Source organism: Neomonachus schauinslandi, chromosome 14 (genome assembly GCF_002201575.2).
Source record: "Neomonachus schauinslandi chromosome 14, ASM220157v2, whole genome shotgun sequence".
In the NCBI taxonomy this organism is placed as follows: domain Eukaryota; kingdom Metazoa; phylum Chordata; class Mammalia; order Carnivora; family Phocidae; genus Neomonachus; species Neomonachus schauinslandi.
The window spans coordinates 39,619,913-39,627,857 of record NC_058416.1 but is presented as its reverse complement, the minus strand read 5'-3'; positions in this window follow the sequence as shown (position 1 = coordinate 39,627,857).

The window sequence follows — 7,945 nt, the reverse complement described above, 5'->3', positions numbered from 1 at the left end:
CCAAACCAATGCAGAGACAAATGAGTAGAGAAGTTCCCCAGACACAGGTTAATGCCCCAGACAGAGATTGAAGAGAACACAAGTATCATTTCCTTCTATTCCTGTACAGCAGTTTATAGGCGCATTGGAGTAGGATGTGACATAAATTTTATAAAGATATTGTACATTAAATATACATACTATTACACCCCATCTAGAATTACAGCAACATCAATTATGAGCATTACTTGTCAGTCACTATTACTGGTGTTCTCTCTATAAACAAGCTCAAAAGTCCTGTGGTGATCTATTAGAGGTTTTCCATATCCTTCCTCCACCCCCTTCTGATCCTTTTAGGCTCTTATGAGCAAACTGTTGATCATGACTAAAAGCAGCTAAGTGCTTTCTTTCTTGGTGCTTAGCAGTTTCTCTGGAAGTCAGCAGACAATAATGTAACCCTTAATACAGACTCAGACCAAATTTAGTGAGTGGGGGAAAGAGCATGATAGAAAGTTAAGGAAACATGGTCTTTCAAGAAGACAAATGAAGACAAATATTTTCAAGGTAACCTTTAAGTCACATGGCAGGGAACATTTTCCTTTGCAAATTTCCTTTATAAATTACTTCTGAACCTTTAGTCCTGTAGGAAAAAACTACTAAAAGAAATGCAATGGGCTAGTTGCTTAAATGACAAATAGAAATTTGTAAGTTATACATACCAGATATCTGTTGGTAAAATGGTGGAACAACTCCTCTAAGTCTTAGGATAAAAATAAGAGTAAACTCTGAATTAGCACCCTCCCTGTTCACTGTCAAAGAAAAATTCCTTCAGTAGAGAGGAACCCTGTCTTTTGCAGGTACCCTGTCAGACAGGAACTGCTTGGGCAGTGTTCTTGCCTTTTCTCTTGGTCATCCACTCGGACATCATAGTCACCGAGGAAGTTTGGGGTAAATTCCAAAGAGACACCTTAGTTCTCTTCCTGGAGCAGAGTCAACCATTCCCCGCCCCCCCCCCCGGCCCCCAGTACAATGGTATTGCCATTCTACCAATAATTTAACTTTGGGTGTAGAATTATACAATTAGGACCGCAAAGGATATATCATACCAGTGTTAATATTTTTGAAGTAAACATTATAGATTGATTTGTTTTATCAATAATAGGTATTAAGAAAAGAAAAATTACAGGGAGTCCTCAAATGATGAATTTGCTTTGCAGAGAGGCTGTTGTACCTTGTATCACTCATGCTTTGTGGTCCTCTTTGGGTTTTGAGGCAACATAAACTACAATTAGGCATGCTGTACCAGACCATTTATTGGGTAACCCCATAAGCTGGGTTTTTAGTGGGACCTGAAATAGGAAAGAGCTCTGAAATAGGTTCAGGCTGCAGTTCAGGCAGTCTTTCCATGTGGACCCTGTGGCCAAGCAAAACCGATGGTCTGCTCCATCTGCTGGTGGCAGATAGAGATGCTATATGGCATCTGGCAAGCCCCACCAGCAGAATCACAACAGATACCCTAGAGCTTTGGAATAAGGCTGTATTCTGTTCTGCCAACAACTATTCATTAGAAAAGAAGATCCTTGACTGGCTGCTGGTCTTGGAACAGATTGAATGCTTGACCATAGGATATCCAAATTGCCAAACTTGTGCTTTCTGATTCACTGAACCATAAAATTGGATGTGCACAGTGTATTCTATTATAAAATAGAAGTAGCATATATCAGGGGTCAGCAAATTTTATCTATAAAGGGCCAGATAGTAAATATTTTAGGCTTTGCAGGCCATACGGTTTCTGTTGCGACTGTTTGATTCTGCTGCTGTAGCTCAAAAGTGGCTATAAGCAATACATAAATGCATGGCTATGGCTGTGTTCCAATAAAACTTTATTTATTGACACTGGAATTTGAATTTCATATCATTTTAAGTGTCATGATATATTATTCTTATTGTGATTTTTTCCCCAACCATTCAAAAATGTAAAAACCATTCTCAGCTTGCAAAGATGCACACTACAAAACAAACGGTAGGCTGGATTTGGGCCATGGGCAGTGGTTTGCCAACGCCTGGTATATATGAAACTAGACCCAAGTAGGTCCAGAAGGTACAACAAACTGCCCAAGCAGAGCCAGTGGCCCAGGCTCCCTTGGTACCTGCCTGCTTACTGGTTTTCCTTTTCTCCTTTAATCCTTTCTATAATGCATTACCAGGAAAGAAGATGTGGGCTCAGCATATGAATGGGTCTGCATGGTATCCTGCAACAGGAAGATATGGATGGCTCCTGCATCACAATCCCACTGCCTATCAGCTCAACCCTGATCAGTACCTATATTGCCTACTTCATGTAGAAGGAAAAATGGCCTGAGAAGTAGTTAGTTCTATATTAATTCAAGAGCAGTTGAGAATAGGTTTTTACAATCAGGAACTTGGAAAGAACCCTATTGGGATATTGATCCCAATGTGAAAGTGGGGAGAAGTATGTTGATGAATTTCTTGGAATGGAAAGAGCATGAAAATATTTGTGTCCCATATAAATGTTCACCAGAGGCCATTCGTAGTGAAAGAGGCTCATAATAATCAGGTAGACAAGATGACTCATTCTGTCAATGTCAGTTAGTGTCTTTCTCCAGACAGCCCAGTGTGTGCTTCATGGGCAGTAGCAGCAGGGACAGTAGCTACAGGCTCACCAACTTGGTCTAACCCTTATTAACATTGATCTGACTAGCACTATTTGCCGACTGGTGCAGAGTTTATCAGATTGTGGTTATTTGTCTATTAATAGTTAAAGATGGACGAGGGAATAGCAGGAGGTGCCACAGTGGATCACTTGAATGACAAATATATTCTAACATGCCAGATTATATAGTAGCAACCCTATGTCCTTATTAATGATTAGAGTCAGGTATCTCTTCCAGTATGTTAACTGGTTTTGTGCCTACTAATCTACTGGCACAAAGATCCCAAAGTGACCACGTGCCAGTGGTAGCTTTAAGTTTAATGGGACTCTTAATGTGTGAAATCACACTCCCTTTGAGAATCAGATGTCTAGACACACAGGTCTTTCTTAATCTGTATGTGCTGCTATAACAAAATGCCACAGACTGACTTATAAACAAAAGAGATTTTATTTTTCACAGTTCTAGAAGCTGGAAGCCAAGATCATGGTGCCATATTTGGGTGAGAGCCCATTCCAGGTTGGAGGCTTTTTGTATCCTCGCGTGGCAGAAAACAGGCAAGGAAGCTCTCTGGAGTCTCTTTTATAAAAGCATTAATCTCATTCATAAGGGTTCTCTCATGACTTAATCATCTCCCAAAGGCCTATCACATAGGGTATTAGGATTTGAACATATGAATTGCGGCAGGGAGGGGGACACAGACATTCAGACCATAGCAGGGCCTAACACTGCAGAGATGGGAAAGCATGCATTCTCCAGATGAATCATTAGGAGTGATGGTGGACAGGGCCACTCCTGTTTTTTCTCCCTGATTCTCTGACCCATATATTTTACTGGAGACAGAATAATATAATAGCATTGGTTTAAGGTACATAGTGTATCCTGAAGAACATTGTATCCTGAAAGAATGTCATCTCAAAGCTGGTACCTTAGCTTCACCTTTGAGAGACCACTCTAATGTTTTATCAGGCTGGCAGGCTCTGGATACTGATGTATGTGATAAGAGCAATGGAGTCCATGGCCGTGTGCTCACTGACCTACCTCCTTTGCCAAAAAGTGCCCCTTGATACAAAGTAATCAAATAGAACAGGACAGGAGGAGATGGATATCTCAGCTCTCAGCAGAGAGAGCAAATTTGCCCTTCCTCCACCTTTTTGTTCTTTTTGCCCTTAATGGATTATATGATGGCCCACGAACATTGGGAACAGCCACCTGCTTTACTTAGTTCACCAACTTAAATGCTAATCTCTTACAGAAACTCCCTCACAGACACACCCAGAAATAAGGTTTTACTGGCTACCGGGCATCCTTTAGTCCAGTTAAGCGGATACGTAAAATTACCTATTACACAAGAGCTTCCAGAGTCCTTATAGCTTCTTGCTCATCAGGTCTGATTAACATGATATCACCAATGTAGGGGACCAACGTGACATTCTCTGGAATGTTCAAGTGGGCCAGGTCCCCTTAGATCATATTATGATAAAAGGGCAGGAGAGCTCTAGGACAAGACCATGAATATAACTGTTTATCCATCTCAGTTAAATTTCAACCGCTTCTGATTCTCCTCTTATGGATATTAAAAGAGATACATTCACTGGTGTATTCAATACCGGAAGCTGACACTGGAGTTCCCCCTTGGTTAAGTTTGTGGTAGTCCATTATTATTTACTATGATCTATCCATTTTTCCCAGAGCCAAACTGGTAAAATAAATGGGAGTATAATAGGTGGACTAATCTCTCCATCCTCCCCAGGATGTGTCATGATTTTTAGGTTACTGTTTTGGCAGAAGCTAGGAAATAAATTGGACACAGAGACTTTCCCCTGATCTTTTTAGCCTACTCATGGCACAGAATTGATAGGGGAGGAGGTTATTATTGGCAGAGAGAGAGGGCTGCCAGATGTCAAGGTGGTCGAGAAAGACAATGAGCCAAATTGAAAATAATTAAGACTCTATTCACTTATTGTGATAGTATAAGCAAGAATCTAAATAGGAAACGGGTAACAATTCTCCAGTGTTCCATGTTCCCCATGGAGGGGCACTGGGCAAGGGTCAGATGTATCAGTGCAGAAGTTGGGGGGTGGGGGGAAGGACACTGTGTCATTCCTGAGGGAGCTGGAGCCAAAAACTCTTACAGGTGGGGAGGGGGGTTACGGTGGGAAGGAGAGGGGGAAAGTCTCATCGTGGAAAAGGTTTGAATACTGGGTCAGAGGGGAGAAAAGTGTTTAGGGCCCCCTAATAAAGAGGTCTTGGCAGAGGCACCTGAACAATTTCTCAGCTGAGACCTCAAAAGAGGCTTCCAGCTGAGGCTCCTAGGCTAGGAGTACAGATATGTGAAAGAGCACGGCTGACCCACCGAGGGGTGGGTATGGAGGGGGGGCTCTGAGTCCTGACTGCAGCTCCCTCCAGAGGCTGTGCACCACCTCTGGTGGGGGATTAGAGTAGTTCCTCCACCCACAGGCCTGCCAGAGAACATCTTGGTAATTGTCTATTGTCCGGTCTAAGAGATGACACATAGGATTTTGACCTTGTACTCTCTGGGGAACTGATTACTGGAGAAAATTGGTTGCTCCTGCACCATGGAACAGGACTATGTCTAGAATCCAGAGCATTTACTTTTAGGGAATGTGCACTCCCTTTTGCTTAATATTCCATTTTCCAATAGCCTTACAATGGAAAACTGAGATAATTGAATAAGGGCAAGGCCACCAAAGGCTTGTATCCTACAGAAATTAAGGTGTGGGTCACCCTACCAGGTTAAGATGCCCATCAGACTGAGGTGCTGGCAGATAGCAAGGGGAACATGGAATGGGTAGTGGAAGAAGGCAGTTAGTGTTACCAGCTTAGATCTTGCACACACACACACACACACACACACACACACTAGCAGCAATTATACTCATGCTCTATAATTGGCCTTCTCCCTGCTACTTTACTTAAAAACCACCAGTAGAGGCCAACATTTTAAGTTTAGATGGCAGTCTGAGAGAATTGACTGCATCCTGCTATCAGTTAGTAGCTGATGGTACCCCGTGTATACTGTTGTTTAAGGACAGGAATTTTTCAAAGGGATGAGGGAGAAGAGGCAATACTGAGGGGCAAAAAAGGTTTATCTTTTTTTGCTGGATATCTTCCATTTGTTCCTCTATATCCACCTTCCACATCTTTCTACCCTACTCTTTGCTCTTGGAGGCAGTTCTATGTGGTCTACATAACAAAATTCCTCTGCCTTCTGGCTTCTGACTGGGTTTGGCCAATGAGGAATCCAGGCAGGAGATGGGATAAGGGGAGAGGAGAGTGAGGTGAAGGTATATATTCTTCCAGCTTTTTTCCTGCAGGTTTGCTTAGGTTGGTGGTGACCCTTGACCCAAAGTCATTGCTCCCCTCAAGGTCATGGCTCCTCTCAAGGTGGTCACTTTCCCACAATACTCCCCTTTGGCTTTCCAGTGGCTGCTCTCTCCCCTCATCCTTCAGCCATACCAGGGGTAACAACTACACTGTTACTCACCCCTGGGTTCTGAGCTACCTGTTATATTCTCCAATACCCTGTCCATGACTTTGTAAATAGTCTTTCTGGTAAACCTTCCTTGAATTATCCTAAGTAGTGTGTGCCTTCTCTTTTGTGTTACAGCTCAAATTTATAAAATCCACCCCTAACTCTCCTTTTAAAAATTATTCTAAACCTGGTGTTCTCAAGTCAAAAACTTTGGAGTTATTACTTAATAATGGTCAGTTAATTGTCAATATTCCAAGTTGATATCATTTATGACTACTGTGCATCATTTACTGAGATATTTCTCCTCTTTAAAGGGAGAATGCCAGGAAATATCTTAGTAAATGACCATATGGCTCCAGAGGATATTTCTGAAAGGCAAATTGTAGCAAATCCCTACTCTCCCTAAAATCCCTAGTGGCCCACCTTCACATATGAAATGATGTTGACATTCCTTGGCAGGCTGCATCAGGACCCTTCTCCAGCCCATCCTGACACGGTTTTCCCCTACCCACTCTACCTTCCAGTCACACTGAAATCACATTTCCCCCATTGGAAATTCTCAGCACAAGTAGCTGACTCCTCTCTGCTTTGCAAGCCATTTCCTCTCTTTCAAGACTCAGCTCAAGAATCATCTCTCCCTGCAAACTTCCTTCCAGCACTCTAGCACACTCCTCTTTGTTCCCATAGTGTGAGTAAAATTTTATTTTAAAATTTTACACTCCTTTTTAAAACTATTTGACTTCTCTCAATAGACTTAATAGTTTTCAAGGGATAGAAATATCCTTCTGTCTAAAATGTAATTAAGTATTTTGTAACTGTTGGATTAAATCCTTTAATATTTAAAAAATGAGCTATATGGGGCGCCTGGGTGGCTCAGTCAGTTAAGCGGTTAAATGGCTGCCTTTGGCCCAGGTCATGATCCTGGGTCCTAGGATTGAGCCCGGTATGGGGCTCCCTGCTCAGCAGGGGGTCTGCTTCCCCCTCTCCCCCACTTGTGCATGTGCTCTCTCTCTCTCTCAAATAAATAAATCTTTAAAAAAATAAATGAGCTATGAGTTCAATGTCTGTGGTCTCCTTCTTCCTTGGGCTTCAGAGAAGCTGGTCTTTTTCTTAATCATCTTCCTTTTGAAGTAAAATCTTCCCTTTTCCCCTCTGACGCAGTTATGTCCTCTGAGTTGTAATTCTTAGTTCTATTCCCTACAGAAAATCTCCCTCATGAGACGGAGCAAATCTTCCTCTGAAATTGTCATTGTACACTAGAGACCTGTAGTAACTTAATTATTTCTCTGATTCCTGCCAAACCCTCAAGAAATCTTTGAGAAGATAAATTACCAGGTTGGAGTTTTAAGCCACACACTTATTTTAATATGCAAAAAAATTAATTAAAACATAATTGTATTCAATTCCAGCATCTACATAAGGTAAATAGAATTTTGCATACGGTCACATATTTCCTAGGAATTAAGCTAGTCTGCTGCCTTTAAAACCTTAAAAAATAATAATTGACTTAGGCCAAAATAAAGTCAGGTGGTTGGTTTTAATTTGGTAATCTCTTAAATTATAACATACAACATACTTACAGAAACATCCAGGAATAGTTTGATTTTAATTCAGGTTTTAGTAGACAATGGAGCTAGAGTTAAGGGTTAAATGTTGCTCTGTGGCCCCAGACTGTGAGTCCCAACTGTAAACAAAAATTTCAAAAGTATCTGCTGCGAATTATAATACGTGTATTTGGATTAGTGTATTTTTCTATCTCTCTTTTTACACAAAAGACATAAACAGGATCAAAAAAAAA